Source organism: Phoxinus phoxinus, assembly GCF_949152265.1.
Source record: "Phoxinus phoxinus genome assembly, chromosome: 7".
Classification (NCBI taxonomy): Eukaryota; Metazoa; Chordata; class Actinopteri; order Cypriniformes; family Leuciscidae; genus Phoxinus; species Phoxinus phoxinus.
Window position 1 is genome coordinate 35617668 of NC_136882.1, and position 20291 is coordinate 35637958.

At 36.3% G+C, this 20291-nt stretch overlaps 1 long non-coding RNA gene across 1 annotated transcript; it reads left to right on the forward strand.

Annotated features, from left to right (window-relative positions):
* The first annotated feature begins 11724 nt into the window (after nucleotides 1-11724).
* On the forward strand, nucleotides 11725-18643 carry LOC307001948. Its single transcript, XR_013798377.1, has 3 exons — nucleotides 11725-11778; nucleotides 16249-16414; nucleotides 17243-18643. It is a non-coding gene; the product is annotated as an uncharacterized lncRNA (long non-coding RNA).
* The last annotated feature ends 1648 nt before the right edge of the window (nucleotides 18644-20291 follow it).

Below are 20291 nucleotides of genomic sequence, written 5' to 3' on the forward strand. Positions count from 1 at the left end.
ATATACTGTTATTATTAATTTTCCCACTTTACTATGTGTTGGGATATGTTTGATTGTTATAATGTTGGGTTTTAATAAATCTATAGTTTTATATATTTATATACAGTATATGGGGACAAAACATTCCCAGAACAAAAAGTTCCAAATTGTGTAACTAAAACCAGTGAGTTTGTGCAAACAAAACGGCTGTTTTCAGTATCTCAGTAACGATCAGTTTAATTTTTTTCTTGGGAGGTGCATGTGTTGGTTGACACACTGTCCTGTGACAAATTTTCTCATCATTTCCAATGAAACTTCACTGAAGCATCCCACTTAAATACCTTTCATTTTGAAGTGAGAAAACTAACATGTCAAAGATAAAATCTGGAAAAACAAGAAAACCTGTGAATGAACGGTCTTTAACTTTATATATTATCTATCTATATAATCTATCCTTTTTGACTTTTTAACTTATTTTGGTATTACTAATCATAAACTGTCAAATTGCTTAGTCCTAACCTCAAAAGAATCATCCAAAATCCTCAAAAAAGCAGTTTTATTTCTTTAAATAATTAAAAATATATATTTTATACAAATTATTATTGTTATTAATAATAATTAATTTGTACATTACATATTGATTTACATTACATTTTTATTTAATTTACTTAGTAAATTTACTTAGTAAATTTTATTTACTAATGTATATTTTATTTATATATTTTATAAGTATTTCATCTGCACATAACTTTGCTTTACAGTAATATTCAAACTTTTCTAAATTGTTTGTAATAGTTTCAGGTCATCAAAAATGACATTCTAGCATATTTTCAATTATGTTAGTCCACACACAATTGCAAAGTATCTTTGCAGTGAGTGTTTCATCGATATAAATGTTTAACTACAGTATATACAATAATGCTTATTACTATCAAACTTTTCATTTACATCTCTTGTGGTTCAGTTTAATATATTTGTCAATTTTAATCCAGCTAATCTTAATGGTTAATAATTAATACATCATTTGGAACATCTATACATTTTCACAGATATAGATTCAATAGAACTACTTTGCAATTTCTGAAACTGAAAAAAATATTCTTAAAGTAATTTGAGAATACATCAAAAATTCTAGTTTTACTTATTCGTTTTACTATAATTTGCGCAAGTGATTAACTTTTAAAACTCTAATGGGCCTTTCACACAGGACGCGGTATGCGCGGCGCTGCGCTATAAAACCCATTCATTTCAATGGCTTGCGCCGCGCAAGGACGTTTTGTTTCTGCGTCGAGCAAAGCGCAAGCGCAGCGGTGCGCATCATTGGCGTGCTCACGCGCACGCCGCGGTCAAAGTTCAAAATAGTTCAACTTTTGCAGCTGCGCTCTGTGACGATTACCAGCGCGGCCAATAGAATCGGGGGATCCAAACAAGCACGGAAATCAAAATGGATGAAAGTAAATTATATTAAGACATCGTATGCACGGAAATCAAAATGGATTAACGGCTAGTACTGTGTGTGTCAGAATTTCCTGAGCTGTACGATACAAGTTTTTAAAACTCCGCCTACGCCATAAGCGCAGCGCAGCGCAAATCGCGTTGTATCTGAAGGGCAACGCTGAACCCAGCGGCAAGCGCCGCGCATACCGCGTCCTGTGTGAAAGGCCTATAACTGTGCGTTCACACCGGACGCGAATAGCGCGTCAAATTCGAGCCTGCCGCGTCTAGTTTGACGCTTGAACATTTTGAATGCATTCGCGCGTCCAAAGCGAAATACACGCGCGTAAAAAGCAAGCGTTTGGTGCGAAATTGACGCACGTCCGAGGCGAAATCCGCTTCTTCTGGGAGAGGCTGTGCTGCGGGAAATTAAAAAATAGGCCTACTACTGTTGTTGTGTCACGAAATGTAGTTTTAAGAGTTGTTCAGTCGAGAATGTAGTTGTTTAAAGCTCAAATCTGTGGTTTGTTTATAAAGATAGCGTTTCGGAGTTGTGAGATCCAGGCGATCACCGGGCGCTCAGCGCTCATGTAGCCTACCCCGCCTGGAGCAGCCTTACCTCGGCTAGTCCTCCTGACGTCTGCCGCTGGTAAACCAGAAATGTTTAAATTCACAATCTATAGCTTCGGCTCTATTATATGAAACATATAAGTTAAAATACATTAATAACTCGTTATAACGTAGGTCAAACGACTTCTTTAATTAACGTTATGTGAGTTTTTCTTCATCTCATTCAGAAATGTAGCCTATGACTGCAAGTGTTCAGTGTCGTGTCACATTCATAGTTAACATCTGAACAATATCATTGAGTTTCATGCGAAAGTATACCAAAACGTACCTTTAATGTCATTGAACTGAAGTCAATGATACAGTCTAAATTAAGACTGGAAATCTCACAAACAACATTTATTTTCTAGTATTTTTGACTGAGAAGGGAGATGTGAGATCGGTCTGTATTTAAAGGTATTGCGGAGGATCTTTCCTACTTTTAGAAAAGACCCGCCCTCTCCAATTTCTATTTGCTCCCGACCGAGAGGGAACGCCTACTAGCAGTGATTTTAAATCGATTTCTCCAAATAGCATGACAAACTTACCTGTCTAGTAGAATCTTCGCGACTGCGAATATGTCAAAAGTTAGATGACATATTTCAGCTAGTTTGTGTTCACAAACTATTGTGAAATTAAAGCAGTCTGATTGGTTACAAAGTAGTGTGTGACGTCAGAAACACCAGCAATTTCAAACCATGTTTTTTAGACTGTCTTTGGTTCACTGCAGTTTAAAAGAGAAAATACTCTGCAATGATGTTGACTTATAGTTGACTCTCGTTCATTTAATTTGTACAGAGAGTCTGGCCACTCTCCATTTACAAGCGTTAACTTCCTTGAAGGCGGGTACTTTGTTGAAGTTTCAAACTATTGGATCTGCCCAGAGCCACTCGATCTGCCATAACCAATCGCTAGCGTTTGGTCGTGACGAAACTCAAACTAGCGCACGACCTCAACGTCATCGTTCTCAGCTACTCCCTCTGTACGCTGATTGGACCGGTAAAAAATTTACAGAGAAAACCCACGAATATACCGCAAACATAGGGGGTCCAGTCCACTTTTACACACGCACTAGCAACTTCCCTAAGCACTTCCCCTCGGGGGAATTCCTGCCTCCATTTTGAAGTGCGTTCCACTTCGTGAAGTAAACGAGGGATGTTTATATGGACAGACCCTCGTTCCCTTGATTTTGACAGAGGGAGCGAGTCTACTTCATATGTACACTTCAGGCACTTATATGTCCCACAATGCAGTGCGATTGTGACGTCACCACAGATTCAGTTCTGTTAGAATCATATGTTATGATCATATTGCTACAACTATGATCAGTTTTGTAGTGTGGTACTAAGAGTTTTAAAAGTTAATCAATTGTGTAAATTATAGTAAAGCGAATAAGTAAAGCTAGAATTGTTTGTGATAAATTCTCAAATGACTTTAAGAATTATTTTTTCAGATTCAGAAATTGCAAAGCAGTTCTATCGAATCTATATCTGTGGAAATGTATAGATGTTCCAAATGATTTATTAATTAACCATTCAGATTAGCTGGATTAAAAATTGACAAATGTATTAAACTGAACCACAAGAGATGTAAATGAAAAGTTTGATAGTAATAAGCATTATTGTATATAGTTAAACATTTATATAGATGAAACACTCATTTTGTGTAGTGAAAAGGATACTTTGCAATTGTGTGTACTGGACTAACATAGTTGAAAATATGCTAGAATGTCTGTAAACGTGCATTTTTGATGACCTGAAATTTGTAGTTTAACAGTTTAGAAAATCTTGAATATTACTGTAAACTTTAAAGCAAAGTTATGTGCAGATTAAATACTTGTGTACAAAATGTACGTTTTGTAAATGAATATGTAATGTACAAATTAATTAATAATAATAATATTATTATTATTCAGTTGTGTTTTAGGACTTGGTGAAACAATCCCCTATTTAGGATATGTATATCTATAATATGTTTTTAATTATTTGAAGAAGAAATTTAACAGCTTTTTTTCAGATTTTGGATGATTCTTTTGTAGTTAGGACTAAGCATTTTGACAGTTTATCATTAGGAATACCAAAATAAATAAATCTGAAAAAGTTAAAAGATAGATTAACATATAGATAGATAATATATAAAGTTAAAGATATATAAGTCAAAGTTAATCCTCATCCACAGGTTTTCTTGTTTTTCCAGATTTTTTCTTTGACGTTAGTTTTCTCACTTGGAAATGATTTGTGTGGGCTGCTTCAGTGAAGTTTCATTGGAAATAATTTGAAATCTGTGAAATTTGCCACAGGACAGTGAGTCAACCAACATATGCACCTCCCAAGAAAAAATGTAAACCGTTGATAGATTGAACAGCCGTTTTGATTGCACAAACTCTTTAGCTTTAGTTACACAATTTGGAACTTTTTGTTCTGGGAACGTTTTGTCCCCATATACGGTATATAAATATATAAAACCATAGATTTATTTAAACATTACAACATAATAACAATCAAACATAGCCCAACACATAGTAAAGGGGGAAAATTAACAGCATCAAGTATGACAACACAAAATAAATACATATATCAACAATAAGAAATGGGGTCTAAATGTGATTTAAAATAAATAAATCTGTTGAGGAGTGAATCAGGAGCTCCCAAGGAATAATCCGCCGTCTTAAAAATCCGCTGTATTAATTACGCTGTCACATACGGAAGCCCTGAACCGCAACGTATAATTAAATGAATCTCGAAATGCTATTTTTTTTATGGATTTTTAAGTTTAAATATTTAGAGAATACCGTAGAAATTGCGTGTGTGTTTGCCGTTGTTTCACATTGCCGCACAGTCATTCATAACGGTCCGCGTCCACTGGCGCAGAGCGAGTGTTTCCAATTCATTACGCGTGCGTGTTTGTGTGTGTAAAGAATTTCGCTTGTGTAGTCGAACACGGTTTAATACGCCATTATCAACAGTAATATACTGTCATTTAATCAATTTTGACTGTAAAGTACATTCTGTATTTGTACGGGTTTTGCATGTCATTTTGTGAAATGGTTATTTGCTGTAATTTAACGGAATCCGTCTGTAAACTTTGCTACCAGAGATTTACCGTTTTTTAACGGGATTTTTTTTTTACAGTTGAGACTTCACTGCTTTAGAGTGGTCATCATAGTTAATGATATGCTAAAGCCCGTCGGCACGTTGATGTGATTGGTTACAAGGTAGTTTGTGACGTCAGAAACACCAGCAATTTCAAACCATGTTTTTTAGACTGTCTTTGGTTCACTGCAGTTTTAAAGAGAAAATACTCTGCAATGGTGTTGACTTATAGCCGACTCACGTTCATTTAATTTGTACAGAAAGTCTGGTGGCTACTCTTCATTGACAAGCGTTAACTTCTTTAAAGGCGGGTACTTTGTTAAAGTTTTAAACTATTGGATCTGCCCAGAGCCACTCTGGATCTGCCATAACCAATCGCTAGCGTTTGGTCGTGACGAAACTCAAACTAGCGCACGACCTCAACGTCATCGTTCTCAGCTACTCCCTCTGTACGCTGATTGGACCGGTAAAAAATTGACCAGAGAAAACCCACTAATATACCGCAAACATAGTCCAGTCCACTTTTAGAAACGCACTAGCAACTTCCCTAAGCACTTCCCCTCGGGGGAATTCCTGCCGCCATTTTGAAGTGCGTTCCACTTCGTGAAGTAAACGAGGGATGTTTATATGGACAGACCCTCGTTCCCTTGATTTTGACAGAGGGAGCGAGTATACTTCTACACTTCAGGCACCTATATGTCCCACAATGCAGTGCGATTGTGACGTCACCACAGATTCAGTTCCGTTAGAATCATATGTTATGATCATACTGGTACAACTATGATCAGTTTTGGAGTGTGGTACTAAGAGTTTTAAAAGTTAATCAATTGTGTAAATTATAGTAAAGCGAATAAGTAAAGCTAGAATTTTTAGTGATAAATTCCCAGATGACTTTAAGAATTATTTTTTCAGATTCAGAAATTGCAAAGCAGTTCTATCGAATATCTCTGGAAATGTATAGATGTTCCAAATGATTTATTAATTAACCATTCAGATTAGCTGGATTAAAAATGTACAAATGTATTAAAGGGATAGTTCACCCAAAAATGAAAATGCTGTCATTATTTACTCACCCTCAAGTTGTTTCAAACCTGTATGAGTTTCTTTCTTCTGTTGAACACAAAATAATATATTTTGAAGAATGTTGGTGACCAGACAGTTGATGGACCCCATTGACTTCCATAGTAGAAAAAAAAGATACTTTGCAATTGTGTGTACTGGACTAACATAATTGAAAATATGCTAAATGTCTGTAAACCGTTCATTTTTGATGACCTGAGACTAGTACTAACAGTCTAGAAAAGCTTGAATACTGTAAAGCAAAGCTATGTATAGATGACATACTTAAAATATATACAAAATGTACATTTTGTAAATGAATATGTAATGTACAAATTAATTATTAATAATAATATTATTATTCAGTTGTGTTTTAGGACTTGGTGAAACAATCCCTTATTTAAGATATGTATATCTATAATATATGTTTTTAATTATTTGAAGAAGAAATTTAACAGCTTTTTTACAGATTTTGGATGATTCTTTTGTAGTTAGGACTAAGCATTTTGACAGTTTATCATTAGTAATACTAAAATAAATAAATCTGAAAAAGTTAAAAGATAGATTAACATATAGATAGATAATATATAAAGTTAAAGATATATAAGTCAAAGTTAATCTTCATCCACAGGTTTTCTTGTTTTTCCAGATTTTTTCTTTGACGTTAGTTTTCTCACTTGGAAATGATTTGTGTGGGCTGCTTCAGTGAAGTTTCATTGGAAATAATTAGAAATCTGTGAAATTTGCCACAGGACAGTGAGTCAACCAACATATGCACCTCCAAAGAAAAAATGTAAACCGTTGATAGATAGAACAGCCCTTTTGATTGCACAACCTCTTTAGTTTTAGTTACACAATTTGGAACTTTTTGTTCTGGGAACGTTTTGTCCCCATATACGGTATATAAATATATAAAACCATAGATTTATTTAAACATTACAACATAATAACACTCAAACATAGCCCAACACATAGTAAAGGGGGAAAATTAACAGCATGAAGTATGACAACACAAAATAAACACATATATCAACAATAAGAAATGGGGTCCAAATGTGATTTAAAATAAATAAATCTGTTGAGGAGTGAATCAGGAGCTCCCAAGGAATAATCCGCCGTCTTAAAAATCTGCAGTATTAATTCCGCTGTCACATACGGAAGCCCTGAACCGCAACATATAATTAAATTAATCTCGAAATGCTATTTTTTGATGGATTTTTAAGTTTAAATATTTCGAGAATACCGTAGAAATTGCGTGTGTGTTTGCCGTTGTTTCACATTGCCGCACAGGCATTCATAACGGTCCGCGTCCACTGGCGCAGAGCGAGTGTTTCCAATTCATTACGCGTGCGTGTTTGTGTGTGTAAAGAATTTCGCTTGTGTAGTCGAACACGGTTTAATACGCCATTATCAACAGTAATATACTGTCATTTAATCAATTTTGACTGTAAAGTACATTCTGTATTTGTACGGTTTTTGCATGTCATTTTGTGAAATGGTTATTTGCTGTAATTTAACGGAATCCGTCTGTAAACTTTGCTACCAGAGATTTACCGTTTTTTGAAGGGATTTTTTTTTACAGTTGAGACTTCACTGCTTTAGAGTGGTCATAGTTAATGATATGCTAAAGCCCGTCGGCACGTTGATGTGATTGGTTACAAGGTAGTTTGTGACGTCAGAAACACCAGCAATTTCAAACCATGTTTTTTAGACTGTCTTTGGTTCACTGCAGTTTTAAAGAGAAAATACTCTGCAATGGTGTTGACTTATAGCCGACTCACGTTCATTTAATTTGTACAGAAAGTCTGGTGGCTACTCTTCATTGACAAGCGTTAACTTCCTTGAAGGCGGGTAGTTTGTTGAAGTTTTAAACTATTGGATCTGCCCAGAGCCACTCTGGATCTGCCATAACCAATCGCTAGCGTTTGGTCGTGACGAAACTCAAATAGCGCCCCAGCTAACAGGGAACGTTCCCAGAACATTCACTAACGTTCTTTAAAAGTTGTGTAAATGTTAGTACAAAACATTATTAAAATAATGTTTTCGGAACGTTCATATAACGTTATTAACGTTCTCATAACATTGAGAGAAAACGTTCTTAGAACAACGTTCTCGGAACGTCTTTTTGACGTTATTTGTGATTGATGAACGTTCTCATAACGTTGAGAGAAAACGTTCTTAGAACAACGTTCTTAGAACGTCTTTTTGACGTTATTTGTGATTGATCAAAGTTCTCATAACGTTGATATAAAACGTTCTTGGAACAACGTTCTTGGAACGTCTTTTTGACGTTATTTGGGATTGATGAACGTTCTCATAACGTTGATTGAAAACGTTCTTGGAACAACGTTCTCTTGGAACGTCTTTTTGACGTTATTTGTGATTGATGAACGTTCTCATAACGTTGATTGAAAACGTTCTAAAACCAAAGTTCTCGGAACGTCTTTTTGACGTTATTTGTGATTGATGAACGTTCTCATAACGTTGATATAAAACGTTCTTGGAACGTCTTTTTGACGTTATTTCGTGATTGATGAACGTTCTCATAACATTGATAGAAAACGTTCTTAGAACAACGTTCTTGGAACGTCTTTTTGACTTTATCTGTGATTGATGAACGTTCTCATAACGTTGATATAAAACGTTCTTGGAACAACGTTCTTGGAACGTCTTTTTGACGTTATTTCGTGATTGATGAACGTTCTCATAACGTTGATATAAAACGTTCTTGGAACGTCTTTTTGACGTTATTTCGTGATTGATGAACGTTCTCATAACATTGATAGAAAACGTTCTTAGAACAACGTTCTTGGAACGTCTTTTTGACTTTATCTGTGATTGATGAACGTTCTCATAACGTTGATATAAAACGTTCTTGGAACAACGTTCTTTGAACGTCTTTTTGACGTTATTTCGTGATTGATGAACGTTCTCATAACGTTGATAGAAAACGTTCTAAAACCAAAGTTCTTGGAACGTCTTTTTGACGTTATTTGTGATTGATGAAAGTTCTCATAACGTTGATAGAAAACGTTCTTAGAACAACGTTCTTGGAACGTCTTTTTGACGTTATTTGTGATTGATGAAAGTTCTCATAATGTTGATATAAAACGTTCTTGGAACAACGTTCTTGGAACGTCTTTTTGACGTTATTTCGTGATTGATGAACGTTCTCATAACGTTGATAGAAAACGTTCTTAGAACAACGTTCTTGGAACGTCTTTTTGACGTTATTTGTGATTGATGAAAGTTCTCATAATGTTGATATAAAACATTCTTGGAACAACGTTCTTGGAACGTCTTTTTGACGTTATTTCGTGATTGATGAACGTTCTCATAACGTTGATATAAAACGTTCTTAGAACAACGTTCTTGGAACGTCTTTTCGACGTTATTTGTGATTGATGAAAGTTCTCATAACGTTGATATAAAACGTTCTTAGAACAACGTTCTTGGAACGTCTTTTCGACGTTATTTGTGATTGATGAAAGTTCTCATAACGTTGATATAAAACGTTCTTAGAACAACGTTCTTGGAACGTCTTTTCGACGTTATTTGTGATTGATGAAAGTTCTCATAACGTTGATATAAAATGTTCTTGGAACAATGTTCTTGGAACGTCTTTTTGACGTTATTTCGTGATTGATGAACGTTCTCATAACGTTAATTGAAAAACTTCTTAGAACAACGTTTTCCGAACGTCCTTATAATGTTATTAGTATTTTATGAATGTTATATTTAGGCTATCATACAGCGTTCTGGGAACATGTTATTTGCTGAACATTCTCATAATGTTAAGTAGGCTACACTTAACAAATGTGTGCTTCTTAACATTAGTTTACAATCACTTGATTTGTATGACTATATATCCATATAAACATTTTAAACATCACAGTAGTTTATAACACCACCCCAATAAACCAGCACTTATAGCGCTATAAATAATTGTATATTAACTAGTGCAAAATGCCTCTGCAAAATACATTTTTGTGTGTGTTTTTAGTAACTGTTGTTTTGGTGTGTTTGAGTGCTCATTGTTACAATTACACAGCAAAAGTTCGGTGACATCTTTATTTGTGTATGGTAGAAAGCAAATACTGATCCTGAAATAATTACATAAAATAAATGTGGAAAATTGAACTATACGATTGAGGGAGCAGGCTACACAGTGAACTCAGAGAAAACGCTATACGCTTGAGCAAAAACAGTTTGTGTATAGGCTACAAATGATGCCTGTGAAAGAGATTGTGAACGCATTGAATATGATATGTTTTGTTGGTTAATAGCATAAGCTACTATTACACAGTAGCGATAACATTAAGCGCACCAGAGAAGTACATATAATATTCAGATGTAAACAGCATAGCTGACTTACAGATTCAGTTAACATCCACAAATGAATAAGCGTGACGAATCAGGCAGCAGGCTACACAGTAACTCAGAGAAAACGCTACGCTTGAGCAAACAGTGTGCGAATAGGTTACTATAATTGATGGCAAAGTGCCTGTTAGGGTTAGGGTTAGGGTTAGGGTTAGGGTTAGGGTTGGGTTAGGCTCATTACAATCACACAGCAAAAGTTCAGTGACATTTTTATTTGTGCATGAAAGCAAATACTGATACATTACTGACATAATGACATACAATAAATATGGAAAATTTAACTACACGATTCAGGGAGCAGGCTACACAGTGAACTCCGAGAAAAGCTGTGAATAAAATACAATATTCAGAAGTAAACAGTGTAGCTGACTAAATGTTTAGCTGACAGAGTGTTTATGTCAGAATGTTTATTTTTAAACAATTACCTTCTTTTGCCGATATATTTAGCGATATCTTTTGCATTTCTAATCCAAACAACGTCAAACTTGACACTGCACTTACTCGTGCCCGTAGCAAGAAACCTGTCAAGTTTGAAATCCATTGGACTAACGGTTCGAGAGATATGTGTAACAGTATACAGACAGACAGACAGACAGACAGACCTTCCTGTAATTTATAGATATGCTATTCACATTATGTGAAGCTCTGTTAAATATATTGAAATACATTTTGAACATATATTATTTAAAAAAATACATTGAACATAAACCTTTTAAATTGTTCCTCATGTTACATCTGTAAATTGTGTACATAGTGTATATTTCATAAAATATATCCATGCCTTATCATGTTTAGTTTTTAATAAATGTTTAGCAATTTTATTTATACACCACGTTAACCATTTATATAAAGCTATATAATATTATAGACTATATTACATTATATTATAGCCTATTATAACCTATTATAAATGACTTTGTAAACATTGTTTTACACTCAATGCTTCATATTCTTATTCCGTTTACAGTTTGGTGATGGCCACGAGTCTATACACTTAATGTTAACCTCACATTTCAGGATATTTTATCTGATTATCAAATAATTCCCTCCATCATTTCTTCTTTCATGTAAATGCTGCGTGACTTCTACGTATTTTAATTTGCGCGCACTGAACATTCGAGTTGCTTTTGAACCAGATTTGAACTGGAGTTACCATGGAAACGGGCGGGGAGCTCAGCTGACGACAAGCAGCAACTCTGTCTCTCACTGTTGGTTTCGCTAATTTCAGGTAAGTTTAGTCCCCAAAATTACACAAATAGTACATAAAAATGTTTCTGACACATTCTTTCATGTAAATAACACGCTTCCGTTGAATATTTACTTTATAGAAATGGTTTAGCAGCTAGTGTCTTCGGGAAAAGTCCGTTAGCATCTCAACTGTTAGACTTTAGCTGTAACTTAAGTTTAGGCTTTAGGCTTGTAACGTAATCTTGATTGGCGATTTTGTAAAGGTTTTGTTGGCAATTTTTCAATGTGAATGGAAGTAAACTAAATTATCTTAAAATTAATTAACTTAAAAGTATTCTCTGGACGGTTATTTCGTAGTTTTCACATGACGGAATGCCCTACAGGAGGGCAAATTGGGGGTTTATAATGCCATTTATGCCTAGTATTAACATGAATGTCACGCAACCGCTTAATTCACAGGTAAGTTAACGTTAATTCCAAGTCAGTTGAATCACCGTTTTCATATTAATGTGCTCTTTTAATTTAACGTTAAAGGCTATGTTGCAGGTTAGAGTACCCAGTGAGCCAATGTATAGAAAAATAATGTAGGAACTATATTTAAATATGAACATATACTTATAAAACGCTATTTAGGCTTCTGGAGTCGTTTTTGTGAGAAAATTTTACTTCCGCGTTTGAAAACCGCCAAACCGGAAGTGACGTAACATGAGGCAGAGCGGTCAAAGTAAACAATAGGAAAGCAATGGATCGCAATGACAGATCGGACGCTGAGGAAATTCTAGCCTAAATGTTTACTCGTATGATGGACCTCAGCCATATAATTATGTGCCTCATATGAAGCCAAGAGAGTAGACAGGTCAGGATTAGACTGAACAACGGTCAGAGGAGACGCATTGAGCTGTGGTGTGAGGAGAACAGGGCAGGAGTCGGGTCTCGATGAGAGAACAGTGTTAGCTAGCTTATAGATGTATTCACGTTAGCCGACGATATGTATAACACTATGCTCAGATCACAATATTGTACAGATTATTATCATGTATCAGGCAAAAGTAAAGCTATTATTTAGACCCTTACCTGCATGTGTTGTGTATGTCAGCCATTAGGAGACAGTTTCAAGAGGAAAGAGGGACTTTATAAAGGCTTTGAATGGCCCCATTTGGTGACAATGAATACAAAAATAATCACAATCACAACTGTCTTACTGTATAAAAACTTTATATGTAGAAACAGCCAACACAAACATTAAAATTCGGAGTACAGATTGGAAATGAACTTAATATATTATATTTAGGCTATAATAAGTGTCGGCTGCAGACTAATAACAAACACATAAATGCATTACATTACAAGTTTATGTAGGATATGTTAATTAAATTAAGACAAGGCACATTAAGACAGGTAGGCTACATGTAGCCTATGCATTTTGTAAAACAGAAGTACAATAAGTGATCTCTGACGGATCCGTGACCGTCATGTTTCCCGCCCGCGGCCGAAACACAATCTGACGGCGGACCGGGCGACCCGATGAAGGAGCCGGGACAGTGTGCACATATCGCCGTCATCATATAACTCCATGTCGCCGAGATTAAATAAACACAAGATTTTGACGCGTATCCGAGAGTGGAGCGGAGTGTGAGCGCGCACTAGTGCTGGGTATCGATTCAAATTTCAAGAATCGATTCGATTCCGATTCTCAAGATCTTGAATCGATTATCATCATTCGATTCGATTCGATCCGATCTGATCCGATCTTATATTTTTAAAATCAAAAGTTTTAACTGTTCATGAACAAACAAGTGTTTGTATTAAATAACATTCACAAACATACATTAATGTTGTACAAATGTATTGTTCACTCAATGTATTGATGTTAGATAAGGCATTAATGTTAATTAATGGTGTCTTAATGTAGTGTTACCAACTAAACAGGAGATAAAACGTGTTTTATTTGACTTAATTGACTGTCCTTTTATTTAATCCAAAACTGCGTTCATATTTAAAAGGCCTTTTAAACTAGATACAACGAACCGCACACGATACCACTTTAGGGGCAGTTCACATATCGCGTTTTATGCGCGTGCAAATTCAGTGAGAAGCACTTCAATGCATCTCAACAGGTCATGTGACAAAAACCAGCGGCCTTTCCGTAACAACATGGAAAGCTCGGCCGAACAGCTGATCATAGCTGTACAGGGCGGCTTTTTATTTCTCATCTCAATGAATATATCTAGTAGTAAAGCTAATGCAAGGGCTAGAAATCAATTAATTATTTGATGATACTTCCTCGTCATCATGGAGAGCGCAGTTTGCAAGAGTTTGCACCGCTTTCTCCTCTCAACAAGCGCGTGCTTTCCCTTTGCGTCTGCCGTTGCTATGCAACCATGAACAGAGGCGCGCCTGGAAAACGAATTTGCACGCGCAAAAAACGCGCTATGTGAACGATTCATTCCTACTTTCTTGTCAACAAGTAGATTCAGAGAAACCGCATTAGCAGCGCCGCCGGTCGTCGTGTCTCAGTGTGTTTATGGGGAAAATGTAGGCCTGTTATTAAATCGATCCTCTGAGTTACGGATCGATCTTTAGAAATTAATATGAAAATCGATTTAGAATTGGTGAATCGATTTTTTCAACACAGCACTAGCGCGCACTGCATGGCACGGACGCGCGGGCGCGAACACTTATCAACAGTGAAACAATTTAAAATACTCTATCATTTCTGGTCATACAGAAAATAATAATACATTATTCGCAACTACTTTTATTTGTGTAAACTCGCAATAACAAGAAAGCGTTGTGCTTTTGTCAAATAAAATAAAACAATCAGGCGCGCTTTCATGATCTCCGTGAACTGGAGCGCGAGAACTGAAACTAAATATGTAGGCTAAAGCTTGAAATGTCCACTTCAAAACGAACAAATTCGAATCGAAAGCTAATACATTCTGATTATGTAATGCGTATGAAAGGTGCATTTCTCTCTAAAAGCGCACACGCTTAACAGCGGAGATGGAGATATGTTTTTAACCGACACTGATTTAGAAAACAATAGTTTATTAATAAACAATTAAAATGCCTCGTTATTTTTTCAGACACATTTAGCCTATAAATCACCTTTCTGTAGGCTGTGGTTCCAGAGACATATGGCTCTTCTCATTCAGTAGCCTACTGCGGGAATAATATCATTTCCAGGTTCTAATTTTGTCTCAGAAAAATAAATCAACAACAACAAAATCCATATTAATTTGTGAATATTTTAAATGTTTAATTAAGGGGCAACAAGTAGCCTAATAAACAAAAATTCGTCAATATAATTTTTTTTGCGCAGCATTTGGTGTAGCCTAGCCTACAGTTCAAATTAAAATTTTGCCTTTTAAAAATACAACAACCGTTTTTGTTTTGTAATTACGGGTTAAAAATATTTTTGTTCTCTCTGTTTTGTAATTTAGTAAACTTTATAGATTTCAACCATATTATTCCTTCTTGAGTCTTTTTAACAAGAATTTAGATTAATGTATGAATAGCCTAGTGATTGTGTGACCTATGATGAGGGAACAACCAGTGATACCCTTGGTAGTACCATCAGATGATGCCTATAGCGATGTCATCAGGATACACATACAGCGGTAGGCAGTGGCCCACCTTACCGGGTGACCACGTCGTGGTTCACCAGAATTTATAGTTTACCCACCTCTTTTTTTTACCACTACACCTCTGACCACGACGATGATTAATTGAAATACAATAACCACCGAAAACACACTGAATCACGACCGCTCCAACTGAATACCAACCTACTCTGCACTGAGCGAACGCACAACGCAGAGCCCGGCGGCAAACGACTACCTTGTGACGCAATATGACGCGATGGTGAAAAAAAATCGTTTTTTCAACACGGTCAAGGAAACGGTCACGTTTTCTACTAAATTTGTGCCCTTATGTCTTGCAAAACGATTTTAAATCCTGCATTTACTTTTCATATGGTATTTTCATACAAGGTTATATATTAATTTTGAAGAAAAAAAAAACCTGCAAGATGGCCTTTAAGCATACAGCGCGCGCGCGCACACACACACGTTACACACAGATGAATAACCTTACTTCAAAAAATGTATATATTCATTGACAAGCTACTTTTTGTTTTTTTTACAAGTGAATGAACTATTTATTTGTCCAAAGGACAAGTACAAGACCAGGGTTAACGTTAATGCCAAGCCCTGGTTTATACATTTTTATAATTTTATTATAATAGCTTCAAAGAAGACCTTTCTCAATGCTGCTATTGTCATACAATGAAAGTATTATATTACTACTTCCATAGTATGGCAAATTAGTACAAATTAGAAAAGTTTAGCAGGTAAAGTTACACAGAATTTTGATGGACATTATCTTATTTTCCCCTCAATGATGGAAGTTCATTAATTTTTTAGGTGTATCTAATCCTTTACAATGTGTTATTGAACCTTTCCATTGTATAACATTTGTAAGCTACATTTTAATCTTGTGTGGTTTACAGTTTTTTTCCCACAGAGACTTCCAATGGGACGGGCGTCTGAACTGGCGGATGCGGAGCATCAAGCTTCTACTAGTTCTTCCCCCTCAAGGCCAAAGCATACCAAACAGACATCATCCCATTACAGGACAACCGTTGGATGCATTGACCTCTGAATTGGAGCTCTAAGGTGAGAGAAACTATCCCCGTACTATGCTCGAAGACGAAAATTTTGTCAGCGTGCTAGCATGTTGTTGTGGAATGTACTGTTGCATGAGAAAAAAAACACTCCTCACATGTGAAAACACTTTGCTTTACTGATCACTAACCAATCACATATAGGTCAAAGGTCAGATTACCTGTTTTGAACTATTGATGCCATCAATGGACAGAGACCCCACACACACAATTGTGTTCTTTACTGTATTCTAAAGAATATACTTTTGGTTTACATATGTTTATGGTTGTGTTGTATGCTACTGTATACAACAGTAATGTTTGGCCTAATAAACATGTTATGTTTCTACATTGCATCGGTGTTTAGTGTACTTGTTCCCGCTCTCAGCAGATTACTGTCACTGTAGAACATTGTATTGAAGTGAAGATATAAGCCTATGAAAGACCAGAGTGCTTTAGATATAGAACAACAGTGTTTACATGGTATATCCAAAAATTTACTATTATGAAAGAAGTGTTTGCCATTTGATGCAAATGCTTCATTCTGTCATGTGGTTATGGCATTTTGAATGCAGTGTTACATTTTGAAGGAGATGTGAGGCATTTTGTGTGTGCAGTTTTGGGAATTGTGTGTAGAGTTTTGAAAAAGGGTGACATCGTTTTGAAAACATGTGTTTGCAGTTGGAAAAAAAACTAATATAAATTTATAGTACTCAAAGCACAGTCTAAATAACTTTAGGGTTAACATTTATGGAGTAGCCACACTGTTATTATCAAATGTTTATGAAATAATAATTCACCAATTTTTAGTAACATCAGTCAATCTGTTTTTTATCCACAGACGGGGCATGAAGAGACTGGACCACAGACTGGACCATAGTGCTAGTTTGGCACACCCACACTACTTATATTTAAGGGATAGTTCACCCAAAAATGAATATTCTGTCAGTAATTACTCACCTTCATGTTGTTCCAACCCCGTAAGACTTTCGTGAAATCTGACAGCTGTCTCACTCCTCCATAGGTCACAAGCATCACACACATGACCAGCGTCGGCCAATGGTGAGCCTACGTGGTGACGTGCAACACAGATATACTATGTGCAGTTATACTACGTAAACACACTTAGGCCCACGGAGAACATAATGAATAGTGGAATAAAGTCATTAGTTTTGTTTGTTTTTTGCGCACAAAAAGTGTTCTCGCCGCTTGATAAACATATGGTTGAGCCACTGTAGTCACTTGGACTATTTTAACGATGTCTTTAAAGGTGCAGTGTGTGATTTTTAGAGGCATCTAGTGGTGAGGTTTGCGAATTGGAAACAGCCAGTCACTTACGGCCTATCCCTCCCTTCTCAAACTGGAAGGAGAAGCTACGGTGGCCGACGTAACCAGCACATTTCTCCCCACATAGCAAACCCACAACACAGCGAGGGAGAAGAACCACATGAAACTATCCCAACTACAAAATTTTTCTAACAGATTAGTTTAGCTGGCTAGTATGAACTGTTATGCTGTAGGCTAATGTTAGTGTTTTACAGTCAATAGTACTAATCAGCTGATTGTCTCACGAACGTAACAGCACATTTATCCCCACATAGAAAAGCCATAACACAGGGAGGGAGAATAACTAAGTTACATGAAACAATATACCTACATATTTTACACCACTGACAAGGGAAAAGTCACTTCACACGGTGTCTATGGCTAGCTTCTAGGTAATGCTAACATTATGAAACAACAGTTTTCATTTGCAATGTTAAAGTTAGAATACCTTACCTATCCAGCAGAAAACAGGCAACTTCGGCGTCGCTTTGAAAGCCTTTTTCCCTCAGTGAAAGGGAAAGCTTTTCCCTTCCATCAGTGAAAAGCCACACCGATGTTGACCCGTGATTTTTAGATTTACCCTCCGTCGGCTCTTGTCCTAAACAATATGTGTTTTCTGCAGCTTCTCATTCAAGTTAGTGACGAAACGCTCTGTATCGCTGTTTGTTCGCTGTCGGCTACGGTAGAAACATGACGTCACAATATGTCGAGCTTCATAGAAGGGGGTGCCTGCGGTTATGTAGATATAAATGACTCAAAACATAACGGTTCATTAAGTAAGGTCTTTATACACCACTGAAAACATAGTTATGGATCTTATATTGCATTTCTGTCAATAGATCCTCAGAAATATTACACATTGCACCTTTAATAACTATTCTGGGCCGGCAAGTTTCAATCCCTCAAGAAGCCTATGGAGGAGTGAGCCAGCTCTCAGATTTCATCAAAAATATCTTAATTTGTGTTCCGAAGATGAAGGAAAGTCTTACGGGGTTGAAACAACATGAGGGTGAGTAATTACTGACAGAGTTTTCATTTTTGTGTGAACTATCCCTTTAAGACTTCCGTTCATCTTCAGAACACAAATTAAGATATTTTTGATGAAATATGAGAGCTGGCTCACTCCTCCATAGGCTTCTAGGCAATTTCATTCTGCCGGCCCAGAAAGTTAGTAAAGACATGTTAAAATAGTCCAAGTGACTACAGTGGCTCAACCTTAAGTTTATCAAGCAACGACAATCATTTTTGTGGGCCTCTTGAGTGAGTTAACAAAAGTGCCGCACTACATCGAGACCCATCTGCGTCATCTTCTTAGTTCTCGCTGATCTCGTGAACTCTAGGGCTGGGACGATTAGTGGTTGACCGATATATCGCCCAGGCTGATATATCGGCCCATATAAGGCATTTTTCAAATATCGGCGTTGGCCGATTAGTTTTTCTGATTGGCCGACGTTTTGGAAGCGGGACTTTTATTTTGACGGGCGGCGCTGAGAACACGAGCGCCTGAGAAGAGAACTGCAAACGCCTTTCTGACTTATTTCAAAAGCATCATACTACTACATTCTCTTTAATAAATGATTCAATAACAAATACATTTTGTCACTTGTTGCCACCTTGTGGCGAAACAATGTGATCGATAAATGCGTTATTTTAAGCTAATTTAGGGGCCGATCACACCTAATGCGATTTTGGCAGTGAGATGTGCCTTTTTTCAATTTATTTCTATGGCAGTGCGCGTTCTGCGCGCTGTTTATGCGCCTCAGGCGTTTTTGGAGTTTAAAAAAATCAACTCCGAGCGGTAAAAGTGTTTTTTCCACTGTCCAATTGAATGAATAGAGAGGCGGGTCTTCCGTTGTAGTGATGAAAGCTACAGTTGCTTTGAACGCCGGAGAGTGTGATGATGGAGGATAAACTTGTGGTGCTCTCGCGGGTTACCAGGAGCTTAACGACTTCAGGAATCGTAATGTTAACAGAAAGTAAACAAAGTTAATAAAAGGCTGATTTGATGTTTACTTGACTGACAGGACAGCTGTTTCTGTGTTTGCCTAGCAGCCAACATAAAACGCAGATCACTGCTCGTTCTGTGTGATTGGAACGATCACTGGTGCTGTTCTCTCAGGTTTCATCGAAAATATCTTAATTTGTGTTCTGAAGATGAACGGAAGTCTTACGGGGTTGGAATAACATGAGTAATTACTGACATAATTTTTTGGTGAACTAACCCTTAAACACAGTTTTCATTTCATTTAAATGTTTACATGAAAATATTTGTAGTTGTTTTTTTAAGCTATTATGTAGCGTTTAAAATGTATGATAATCATGAAATGTTCTACTTTTTGATGTGATGTAAAAGTGCGCTTATAATTCACATGGTTGTTTTAATAAAAAAATTAAGTTGAACGAATGGTGCAGAATTGTTTTTCTAACCTTAAAATAAAATTTTCACATGAAAGACAGTGGACATTTTAATGTTCTTTGAATGTTGTATTGTTAATAACATTTTGGGGGAAAACGTTGCAGGAACGTTATGCTTACCTTAAGATAATGTTCCAGCAACGTTATGC